Consider the following 12,974-nt stretch of genomic DNA (forward strand, 5'->3'; position numbering starts at 1 on the left):
TCGCCTCCGATGCGGGCACTGACCGCCTCGCCAACCTTCTCGGCCAGCTCCATGTCTCCAGCGAGCCCGCTGCGGACCTGGAGTCGGTTGGCTCCACCGACCCGATGCCTGTCGACTCCGACACGGCCTCCTACGACGCTTTCCCCACCAACGTCGCGATCTACAACGACCCGCTTCCTCGAGCCGACGGCCACGATGCTGTCACCGCCGAAGTGATGGTTGTCGGCCACGGCGGCCTGGCCGACGAGAGCGCCCGCGACGCCCCGCGCGCGGCGGCCCATGACTTGTCCGCTCCTCTCCCGGCCGACACCGACGACGAAGCACTGGAAGCACGCCGCCTCACTCTCCTCGTAGAGGGCCGGAGGATGGCCTCCGTAAGACGCCTCACTGAGGCCTACCGGCGCGAGGCTGACCGCGCCGCCTTCGGCACGCCGGCCCCGGGCGGGCCAAGCCGGGCCGGCCTTGTCAAGCAACGCGGCGCCGTCATCGCCGACACGCTGGGAGTCGACCGCCCGGTTTATGCCACTCCGCTCGAGAACTTGCGTGCCGCCCAGGCGGCCGTAGACGAGCTGGACGGCTTGGAGGCCGAAGACATTCCCCACATGACCCGGCGCATCCAGCAATTGATTGACGCCGCCGCGCAGCGGCACGAAGCCGACGCTCGCGCGGAAAGCCTTCCCTCGCGCCGAGAGCACGGCGCGACGTCCCGGACGCCGACTACGAGCAATACCCGCGCGCGACGCGAGAAGGAGCCGGCTACCAGTCACAGCCGGACCCGGATCTCCATCGAGCGGGACGCGGACGGTCATCCCCGAGCCATGGAGTGGCGGGGCGACCCGCCTCCGCCTCCGCCCCGTGGAGAGAGATATCCCGCCTCACCGCCAGTGGCGCACCCGACTCTCAGCGGCCGGCTGGGCCGCCGCGAAGGAATCGGCGAGAACGACGCCCGTCATCGGATCGACCGCCTGGCGCGATCCCTGGCATTGGAAGAAGAAGACGATGTCAGCCCACCTTGCTTTGGCCCCCGCATCCGTGACGAGCCCTTTCCCAAAGGGTTCTCGCTCCCAAGAGACACGCCCAAGTACAACGGCTCCGTGAAGCCGGAAGATTGGTTGATCGACTACTCCACCGCAGTTAGCATAGCCAACGGCAATCGGCGCGTCGCCGTGAAGTACGTGCCCCTCATGCTGCAAGGCACGGCGCGGACCTGGCTCAACAGCCTCAAGCCGCGTAGCATCAACAGCTGGCTAGACTTCACAGAAGCCTTCATCCGCAACTTCACCAACACCTACAAGCGGGCTCCCAAGCCCAGACAGCTCTCCTTGTGCGTACAAGGCCCCGCCGAGTCCACTCGCGATTACCTCACGCGTTGGGCCGAGCTCCGCAACTCCTGTGAAGGGGTGCACGAGGTGCAAGCCATAGAATACTTCACAGTCGGATGCCGAGAAGGCTCCCTCCTCAAGCACAAGCTCCTCTGCGACGAGCCGGCTACCCTCGACGAGCTTCTGGACATAGCGGACAAGTACGCCACCGCCGACTCCTCGATGAAGACCGAGCTTCGGGTAGACGCGTCCGGAAAGGTGCTCAACCCGGCGCCCAAGACGCCGGCTGGAGAACCAGGCCGACACCCCAACTCGAACGACAACAAGCGCAAGGGCCCCGCGCCGCCTCCCGCTAGACGGCAGGTGGCCACGGTCGAAGATGCGCCGCCTGAAGAACGACCGGCGCCCAAGAAGCCCAAGGGCGGCAGGCCGGCTTGGCAGCCCGCCTTCTCCTACGAGCAAACCCTCGACGCCCCTTGCAAGTTCCACAGCGGCGCGAAGCCGTCCAACCACACGACCCGGAAGTGCAACTGGCTCACCCGAATCTCTAAGGGCAGGGGCTCTTGCCACCTCCGCCTGCCGGCCCGCCGCCTCCGCCTCCGGCCGCTCGGCCCACAGTCGGAGCCGTGCATGACGAGTTTCCTGATGAGCAAGCAACCTACATCGTCTTTACAAGCCAGCCCGAAGACCGGCGCAGCAAACGCCGAGAGCACCAGGAAGTCAGTGTGGTCGCTGCCAACCCCGCCGGACACATGCATTGGTCAGAAAAGCCCATCAGCTGGAGCCGGGCCTACCACCCGGAGGTGATGCCGTCTCCCGGCTCTTATGCTTTGGTCCTGGAAGCCACCCTTGCAACGGAAAGACGCGCCGCCCGCTTCTCCTGTGTGTTGATAGACGGCGGGAGCAGCATCAACATCATGTATCGTGACACCCTGGAGAAGTTGAACGTCAAGACAAAATAGCTCACGCCCACTCGGACAGTGTTCCACGGCATCGTACCTGGCCTGTCCTGCGCCCCCATTGGCAAAATCAAGATTGATGTACTTTTCGGGGACAAGGAGCATTTCCGCCGGGAAGCGATCTGGTTTGAAGTGGTGGACCTGGAGAGCCCTTACCATGCATTGCTGGGCCGACCTGCTTTGGCCAAATTCATGGCAGTTCCCCACTATGCCTACCTCAAGATGAAGATACCAAGCACCAAAGACGTCATCACCGTAGCCGGTGACTACAAGAAGTCCTCTGAGTGCGCAGCGGCCAGCAGCCGGCTGGCTGAGTCCCTTGTGATCGCCGAAGAGAAGAAGATGCTGGACCGAGTCGTGGCCATAGCCGGCAAGCAGTCGGCCGTGCCCCCCGACCCCAAGGAGCATGATACTCAAGGGTCTTTTCAGCCGGCCAAGGAGACGAAGAAAATACCTCTTGACCCCGAGCATCCAGAGAGGTTTGCCATCATCGGGGCAAACCTGAACAGCAAATAGGAAGGCGAGCTCGCCGATTTCCTCCGTGAGAATCGGGACATCTTTGCGTGGTCCCCCAAGGACATGCCGGGTGTTCCGAGGAAATTCGCCGAGCACAAACTACATGTTCGAGAAGACGCAAAGCCAGTCAGACAACCCCTTCGCCGACTGTCGGAGGAGAAACGCAGGATTGTAGGGGAGGAGATAGCCTGGCTCTTGGCGGCCGGCTTTATCATGGAAGTTTCGTTTCCAGAGTGGCTCGCCAACCCGGTCCTTGTGTTAAAGAAGAACAACAAGTGGAGCATGTGTATAGACTACACAAGTCTCAACAAGGCCTGCCCCAAAGATCCCTTCGCCCTGCCAAGGATAGACCAAGTGATAGACTCCACAGCCGGATGCGAGCTGTTGAGTTTTTTGGATGCTTACTCCGGATATCACCAGATAAAGCTAGACCCGGACGACCGCCTGAAGACCGCCTTCATCACGCCGTTCGGAGCCTTCTGCTACCTGACTATGACATTCGGCTTGAGAAATGCCAGTGCCACCTTTCAGCGTTGCATGCAGAAGTGCCTCCTCAAGCAGCTCGGCAGGAATGCTCACGTTTACGTGGACGACATCGTGGTGAAGACGGAGAAGCGTGGCACCTTGCTGGAAGACCTCAAGGAAACATTTGAGAACCTGCGCCGGTTCCAAATCAAGCTTAACCCCGAGAAATGCGTGTTCGAGGTACCAGCCGGCCAGCTCCTAGGCTTCCTGGTCTCCGAACGCGGCATCGAATGCAACCCGGTGAAGATCAAGGCCATCGAGAGAATGGCGATCCCTACCAAGCTTCGAGACATTCAGAAGTTCACCGGGTGCTTGGCCTCCTTGAACCGCTTCATGAGCCGGCTCGGAGAGAAAGCTCTCCCCCTCTACCGCCTCATGAAGAAGAGCACTCACTTCGAGTGGAACGACCAGGCCGACCAAGCTTTTCACGAGCTGAAGAAGATGCTGGCCATGCCGCCTATCGTCGCGGTACCGACTGAGAAAGAGCCCATGCTCCTTTACATCGCTGCAACCAGCCGGGTGGTCAGCACCGTCATCGTAGTCCAGCGCCCGGAAGAAGGCCGAGCCCAGCCGGTCCAGAGGCTGGTGTATTATTTGAGCGAGGTGCTGTCCGCCTCAAAGCAGAACTACCCGCACTACCAAAAGATGTGTTATGGCGTGTACTTCACCGCCAAGAAGCTAAAGCCCTACTTTCAAGAGCATCCCGTCACGGTCGTATGCACTGCCCCGCTAGCCGAGATCATAGGCAGCCGGGATGCATCCGGCCAGGTGGCGAAATGGGCCATCGAGCTGGCCCCCTACACGATCTTCTACCAGCCCCGCACTGCCATCAAGTCCCAAGCACTGGCCGACTTCCTCGTCGACTGGGCCGAGACCCAGTACCTGCTGCCAGCTCCTGACTCCACCCATTGGCGCATGCACTTCGACGGGTCCAAGATGCGCACCGGCTTAGGAGCCGGCATCGTCCTTACCTCTCCCAAAGGCGACAAGCTCAGATACACGCTACATATCCACTTTGCCGCCTCCAACAATGTGGCCGAGTATGAGGCGCTCATACATGGGCTCCGGCTTGCCAAAGAACTTGGCATTTGCCGGATCCTATGTTATGGCGACTCGGACCTGGTAGTCCAGCAATCATCCGGCGACTGGGACGCCAAGGACGCGAATATGGCGAGCTACCATTTCCTGGTCCAACAACTCAGCGGATACTTTGAAGGATGCGAGTTCCTCCACGTACCACGAGCCGACAACGAGCCAGCCGATGCCCTGGCTCGAATAGGCTCCACTCGGCAAGCAATTCCAACCGGCATCGCTCTACAACGCCTCCTCAAGCCATCCATCAAGCCGTCTCCAGAATCCGATTCCATCTTCGTGCCGCCTGACCCCGATGCGGCCAGGTCCGGCTCGAAGAATCAAGTACCCGACCCCAAGACCCCCGTAGCCGACCCGGTGACTTCGGCAGCCGGCTCGGGGACTTCGGCAGCCGGCTCGGGGACTTCGGCAACCGGCTCGGGGACTTCGACAGCCGGCTCGGGGACTGCGGTAGCCGGCCCAGGGACCGCACCAGCACTACAGCCGGCGGCTGACTCCTGCACCTCACCGCCCAGCCCGCCCACCCTGGTGGCAGTAGCCACTTTGGCAGTAGAAGAAGTCGCGGCTCCATCATGGGCTCAGTCCATCCTCAACTTCCTAGTAAACCAAGACCTGCTGGCTGACGAAACAGAAGCAAGACAAGTCCAGCGTCGAGCCGGAGCGTACACAATCGTCAACAGAGAACTACTCAAGCGCAGCGTCACTTGAATCCTCCAACGGTGCGTCGAGCAAGAGAAGGGCATTGCAATCCTCGCAGACATTCACCAAGGAGAATGCGGCCACCATGCAGCCTCAAGATCACTTGTCGCCAAAGCCTTCCGCCATGGTTTCTTCTGGCCGACTGCTTTGGATGACGCCAAAGAATTAGTCAAGCATTGCAAGGGATGCCAGCTCTTCAGCTCCAAGCAAAACATGCCGGCTTCGGCACTCAAGACCATTCCCCTCACTTGGCCCTTTGCCGTTTGGGACTGGACATGGTGGGCCCATTCCAGACGGTGCGCGGTGGCATGACGCATTTGCTCGTCGCCGTGGACAAATTCACCAAGTGGGTTGAGGCAAAGCCGATCAAGAAGCTGAATGGGCCGACTGCCGTGATGTTCATCGCGGACATAACAACTCGGTACGGCGTGCCGCACAGCATCATCACCGACAATGGCATGAATTTCGCCAAAGGAGCCTTGGCACGTTTCTGCGCAGCCCAAGGTATCCGGCTGGACTTAGCATCCGTCGCCCACCCGCAGTCAAATGTCCAGGTCGAGCGAGCCAACGGCCTCATCCTCTCCGGCATCAAGCCCTGACTGGTTGTACCTCTGGAGCGCTCAGCCGGCTGTTGGCTCGATGAGCTGCCGGCTGTCCTCTGGAGTCTGCGCACTACACCAAACAAGTCAACCGGCTTCACCCCTCTCTTCCTTGTGTATGGTGCCGAGGCGGTCATCCCAACTGACATCGAATTCGACTCGCCTCGAGTAACCATGTACACGGAAGCGGAGGCCAAGGAAGCACGAGAAGACGGCGTCGACCTGCTGGAAGAAAGCCGGCTGTTAGCCCTCAGCCGGTCTGCAATTTACCAGCAGGGTTTGTGCCGCTACCACAGCCGGAAGGTCAGGCCAAGATCTTTCCAAGAGGGCGACCTTGTGCTCCGGCTGATCAAGCGAACAGCCGGCCAGCACAAGCTTTCGGCCCCTTGGGAAGGCCCTTTCGTCATCAGCAGAGCTCTAGGCAACGACTCCTACTACCTGATCGACGCACAGAAGCCGAAGGCACACAAGAGAGACGACTCCGGCAAGGAGTCGGAACGGCCATGGAACGCCAACCTCCTTCGAAGATTTTACAGTTGAAAGGCAGTATGTATCACGCTAACTTTTGTATTAAGTGCAAGACAATAGGCTCCCCGAGGAGGGCTCGGGGACTGCCATCCCTTATTTATGAATGAAAAGTATCATGCTTATGACCTTGTCGTATCATTTACTTATTTCGTCCGGCACCGAGTTCGACTAGTCGGCTCGGGGACTGGCCGACTGAAGTTATATTAGAAGTCCTACACGCAGTCAGACAAGAAGTGTGCCGGCTCTCAAGCCTTCTCTTGCCAAAAGTCGTAGTTCGAAGAACCGGCTGTCCGGCTGGCAAGAGTAAAAGGTAGGAACGACCGCCCACACGAAAAATGGCTAGGGACTAACGGACTAATATAACAAAAGCCGGTTTTCCCACACCGCCGACTGGCTACCAGAGTAGCCGGCTGGCCGGTTTCCATTCACTTTACTTTAATCCAAGAAAGCTCAAGTACTTGCCTCCCCAAAGAGGGAAGGCGGCAAAGGAAAAAGCCTAAGGATAAACAAGCATACGCGAATGGAAACCAAACATGCACATGATAATATTTACATACCAAGACCTCCAAGAGGCCAGCATTCAACATAGTTTGGATACACCCCCAGTGGGTGGAACTGCGAAAACTTAACAAAAGATTGTTCAAAGACAACAAAGCAGGAAAGATAAAGACGGCAGGTCAAGCTTGCGGAGCGGCCGACAAGCCAGACCGGTTGGCGGAGACGGTCGTGCCGGCTGAAGGAGCGGCCGGTTGACGAACTCCGGCTTGGTTGCCGCCTCCCGCAGAGGGCGCGCTTCCACGCGCCTCATTGCTGGAGGCACGGTCGGCCTGAGGTCGGCTGGTTGTTCCACCAGCCGGCTCGACGTCTCCGCCGTCCTCATCTTCGTCTTCTTCTCCCTCGTCACCGGAGGCAATCTCCTCCGCCGAGTCCTCGCCCACCGCCGGGTTCAACCCGAACCACTCCTCCGGCTGAGCGACACCGTCATCATCGATTTCGGGTGCGAAAACGCTGATGTCGGTGCACTCGGCGATCCTCGAAGCCCGCTGGGCGATAGCCGGCCTCACCTCCTCCAGCTCCGCGTCGGCCTCCATCCGCCAAGTGCGCAGCTGGTCCAGGCTCAGCCCTGGGTACCATGCCCGAACGAATTCCAACGCCCGCCCGGCTCCGAGGCGGGCCGCTGACGCTTTCCAAGCCTCGAAGCGACCAACTGCGACTTCCAGCCAGTCGGCAGTTCGGCTTGGAGTGCGGGGGATCGTCTCGCCGGGCCAGAGGGCGGCCAGCACTTGCGCCTCGGCATGTTGGAGCCGGCGAAGCATCCGATGAGCCGGCTGCAACCGTGCCTGGACAGCCAGGAGCTGCTCCTCAAGGGTCCGGTTTGCATCCGACGCGATGTCGGCCCCCGCTTGCCGGCGCGCCTCGCGATGGGCCTCAATGCTTTGGGCGGCGAAGACGGAGTAGCCCGGGAAGTAATCTGCAAGAAACAACAAGCAACAGCTCAAGATAAGTCAAAGACCCAGGCGGCAAGGGGCAGGAGAAGGGCCGAGGAAGGCAACTTACCGTCGATCAAGTCCTCGATCCGGCCGAAGCCTTCGTCCAGGGCTCACCGGGTCTCAGACCAGCTCGCCGCCTCCATCTCATACTCCGCCGGCAAGGTGGCTTCACTTTCCCGTGCCGCCTGCAGGGCCGCTTTGTGGCTTTCCTCTTGGTCGGCCAGCTTCTTGGCCAGGCGGTCTCGTTCCTGGACCAAGGCAGCGCACTCGGCCTCTTTGGCGTAAAGGGCGGCTTTCGCTTCGCCAAGCTCCTTCCTCAAGTGGGCGTTGGCCCCTAAAGACAAAGAAAAAGAAAAATCAATAAGGAAAGAGTCGTCAAGAAAGATCCGACCCGACTGCGCAGCAGTCGGCCCGAATCTCGGGGACTACACCCAATGGGTGCGCTGACGCGCCCCCACAGGAGACAGACAAAACCAAGTACTTACTTCGGCTGTCGGCCAGGTCGTCGGTCCGCCGGCTCAACTCTCGAGCCTGGGAGTCGAAGGCGGCAGCACGAAGGTTGTGGTATTCCTGAAAATTCAAAAAAAAGCAAAGTAAGATAGCCGTCGAGAAAGATCCGACCCAACTGCGCAGCAGTCGGCCCGAATCTCGGGGACTACACCCAGTGGGTGCGCTGACGCGCCCCCACGGAGGAAATCAAGAAAGCAAAGCAGCCCAGAGCGAAGGACTCACCCGGATAGTGGTTCGCGTTGACAAGAACTCTTGGTTGAGCTGTTGCAGCAGGGCGGCTTGAGCTTGTAGCCGGCTCTGGACCCCTTGAGCCGCCGCATCCAGCTCGCCAGTCCTCCCGCTGGGAGTCCACTCGGACACGGCGGTGCTGGCCGCCTCTAGATCTCCCGCCGGCTGCCCTACGCCCGCGGCTCGGCACAACTCCGGCAGAGCGGCGCCTCCCCCAGCACGCCGGCCCGTCGCCAGCTGCACCTCGAGGCCGGCTCTGCTCTCCGGCTTACCTCCGGCCGGCTCCTCTGGCGCCGCTGACGATTGACCGACTTGGCCCGCTCCGGTTGGCGCCGCAGGCGGCGCTCTCCTCCGCCAAGGGCAACGGGGTGTCGGGGGCTACGGCTCGGAGAGGAACGGCGAGCAGCGGAGGCTGGCTACGCGAGCTTTCCGCCTCCGTCTCCGCGGTAGCCGCCTCCCTCTGGGCCTTGGCTACCGCTTCGGCCTGCTCCTTCGCCGCCTGGGCGGCCGCCTTCTCCGCCGTCTCACGCTCCTCCCGCGCTTCGCGGGCGTTCCGCTCTGTGGCCTCCCTAAGATCGGCGCGGGGGTCCACACGGCGGGAGCTCAAAGACCCTCCAGCCGGCCCCACGACGGAGCCGCCCGGGCCCCGCTCAAGGGAAAGCGGCGCCCTGTCCAGCAAGCAAGGAAAAGTTAAGAAGACATTCGAAGAAAAAGAGAACAATGACGAGAATGCGGCAAGGTAATTGAAGACTTACGCCGAGACCGCCTGGGGCTGTTTCACAGCCTTGCGGAAGCGGGCCGCCTTCGCGGCCGCCTCATCTCGCTTCGTCGCCGCGGCGGAAGGCTTGGACTTCTTCGGCCGACTGCCGAAGAGGCCTAGAGCGGCCCGGCGCTTCTGCGCGCCGCTGGCAGTCGGCGCGACAGACAAGCCCGCGCCCTGTTGGTCGGCCGCCGGCTAGCGACGCGGAGCGACTTCAGCCTCGAAGTCGTCCGGCCAGTCCTCGAACCTCGCGGTGAACGTTGAGCCTCCGGGCTCGGCACTGTCCCCCACGACGGCGTCTTCCATGGCGGCCGCCCCCAAGTCCGGGTCGTCAACGTCATCCACCGTGCGGTCGGGGGCGTACTAGTGTTCAATCCCTGCCATCCCGGCCGGCGGCGCAGGAAGAGGGTTCTGCTCAAAGAACCGACTGGTCAGAAGCCGGCCGTCACGAAGCCGGTTGACGACAAAAAAGAAGATAAAGAGAGAAACTTACCACGGGTGGAGGATAGGCGCGAGAATACGGCGCCTTGCCGTATTGCCAGTCCCCGCCGAGCTTGCAGTTGGCAATGTAATTGACCATGAGCGCCACCTCCGCGTGGGGCATCTCCCATGTGCTCAGCTGGCTTGGGTTGAAGCGGCCGCTCATCTGACACGTCATGTGGGGCCGGCTTTGGAGAGGAAGGATCCGGCGCTCCACGAAGGCGGCCACCAAGTCGGCCCCGCGCAAGCCTTCCGACTGAATCAACACCCGAAGCCGGGAGATGGCGGCGTTCCCGGCCGGAGACAACGATCGGGACCGGAAGCTCCACGAGGGCTGCCTCCCAGCCGGCAGGTTGATGTAGTCTTCTTGCTCGGCGACGTTCTTCACATAGAAATAAGATCTCTGCTAGACCTTTACCGACTGGATCAGGGGGATGGGCGGGAACGGATTGTTCTCGCTCGCCCTCCTCATGGCGATGAAGGCTCCGCAGGGGGCGGGCACGCCGGCGACGACTGTGCCGAGCTTGCTCTGGAAGAACTCTTCCCAGAGCTCCAGCGTGGGAAGCAGCCCCAAGAAGCCTTCGCAGAGGGAGACGAAGGCCGACAGCAGCATCACCGCATTGGGCGTGAGGTGATGCGGCTGGAGGTTGTAGAAGTCGAGGAAGGAGCGCAGAAACCCGCTCGCCGGGAGGCCGAAGCTGCGCAGGCAGTGCGAGCGGAAGACGACCCGCTCGCCCTCCTCCGGCGCCGGCGAGATCTCCTTCGCGGGCGCCAGGCGGACCTGTACGCGCTCGGCGCCGGGCAGGCGCCGGGTCTGGCGAAGGAACTCCACGTGGTCTTCATGGACGTTGGAGCCGTCCCAGGAGCTTGACAACGCCATGGGAGCGAGGTGGCGTGGAGGCGCGACGGCGCTGAGACAGGAAGCTGCGGCGGTAGCGAAAGGAAGAAGACGAGGGTTAGGAGGGACGGAGCGGGAGGGAGCGCACGAACCTCTGTCGCTCTCCCTCCTCCCCCTACTTATAGGCTCACGTGGCGGAGCTGAGGAGGCACGGCATGGGGAAGCGTGGGGATCGATCGTGCCCACTCCCCACGTCCCGCGATTATCGAGCCTTAACGGCGAGACAAAACTGCCTTGAGAAGGCGAGCGGCCCCTGTGGGCCACGGAAGATCCGCGCCCGGACCAAGGCTCGCGAGTGGCGGGTGAAAGTGCAACTATCCGTAGGTGGTTTTGGTAATTTATAACAACATATAGCTCATTGAGCTAATGCTATTCCAAGATGATTATTTCAGGAAAGCTCAATGATTGGCATGGCATGGATATGAAAGTGGAACCCTCAAAATGCTAAGGACAATGGATTGGCTCAAGCTCAAAAGCTCAAGACTCTTCATTTCATATTTTAGTGATCCAAGATCACATTGAGTCCATAGGAAAAGCCAATACTATTAAGGAGGGATGAGGTGTTGCTTAATGAGCCTCTTGCTTCATGTGCTTAGTGATATGCTCCAAAACCCTCAACTACTTTCCCATATGCACATATGACCTAAACTCTAAGCCAAACTCGGTCCTACCGATTTTTCCTATCCGGCGCCACCGAGTTTCACTTGTCATTAGCCACTGCCAAACCCTAGCAATTCGGTTCTACCGATAAGGTTCTCGGTCCCACCGAGATGGGGTTGCAATCTCTCTGTTTCCCTTTCGTAACTTTTCGGTCCCACCGAAAGAGCGAATCGGTCCCACCGAGATTGCAATGTAAACTCAGTGTTTCCCCTCTGTAACTTTTCGGTCTCACCGAGTTTCACTCGGTCCCACCGAGTTTGCTTGACCAACTCTCTGGTTAGCTAATTACCAAACTCGGTCTCACCGAGTTTGTGTAATCGGTCTCACCGAGATTACGTTATGCCCAAACCCTAACCGAATCGGTCCTATCGAGTTGCATGTCAGTCCCACCGAAATTCCTAACGGTCACTAGGTTTACATTTTCGATCCGACCAAGTTTATTGATTCGGTCCCACCGAGATTGGAAAACTGTGTAACAGTTGGATTTTGTGTGGAGGCTATATATACCCCTCCACCTCTTTCTCATTAAGTGAGAGAGCCATCAGAACACACACATCATTCCAACTCATTTGTTCTGAGAGAGAACCACCTACTCATGTGTTGAGATCAAGACATTCCATTCCTACCATATGAATCTTGATCTCTAGCCTTCCCAAGTTGCTTTCCACTCAAATCTTCTTTCCACCAAATCCAAATCCTATGAGAGAGAGTTGAGTGTTGGGGAGACTATCATTTGAAGCACAAGAGCAAGGAGTTCATTACCTACACACCATTTGTTACTTCTTGGAGAGTGGTGTCTCCTAGATTGGCTAGGTGTCACTTGGGAGCCTCCGACAAGATTGTGGAGTTGAACCAAGGAGTTTGTAAGGGCAAGGAGATCGCCTACTTCGTGAAGATCTACCGCTAGTGAGGCAAGTCCTTCGTGGGCGATGGCCATGGTGGGATAGACAAGGTTGCTTCTTCGTGGACCCTTTGTGGGTGGTTGCTTCTTCGTGGACCCTTCGTGGGTGGAGCCCTTCGTGGACTCGCGCAACTGTTGCCCTTGGGTGGAGCCCTGTGTGGACTCGCGCAACCGTTACCCTTCGTGGGTTGAAGTCTCCATCAACGTGGATGTAGGATAGCACCACCTATCTGAACCACGGGAAAAACATCCGTGTCTCCAATAGCGTTTGAATTCTCCAAACCCTTCCCTTTATATTCTTGCAAGTTGCATGCTTTACTTTCCGCTGCCAATATACTCTTTGCATGCTTGCTTGAATTGTGTGATGATTACTTGACTTGTCCTAAAATAGCTAAAATCTGTCAAGAACTAAAATTGGGAAAAGGTTAAGTTTTTATTTGGTCAAGTAGTCTAATCACCCCCCCTCTAGACATACTTTCGATCCCACAGCGGGCCCGGGCCTGCGGCGGTGTCCCGTCGCACACGTACTCTCGCAGGATCCTGCCGCCACGTGACCGCGAGAGGGCCCGTGGTCAGCACGCAGGTCCCCTCTCCTCCCGCCTACGCGGGGCTCTCTGAAGTCGGCGTACGCCCGCAAAGCCGGCTCTTCAGGGTAGGAAGTTGACCAAGCTTCTCGTCCCCCTGCTCACCTCGGAGCTCGATCAGCTTCGGGGACTACTGTCGGAGTAAATAGCCATGGGTAGCCTAGCCGGCCTCCCCTGGCACTTCTGAAAAAGTTACGAGCCCGCCCGGCTCTCAAGAATCCAA

This window comes from Triticum urartu, chromosome 6 (assembly GCF_003073215.2).
Source record: "Triticum urartu cultivar G1812 chromosome 6, Tu2.1, whole genome shotgun sequence".
NCBI classification, from domain to species: domain Eukaryota; kingdom Viridiplantae; phylum Streptophyta; class Magnoliopsida; order Poales; family Poaceae; genus Triticum; species Triticum urartu.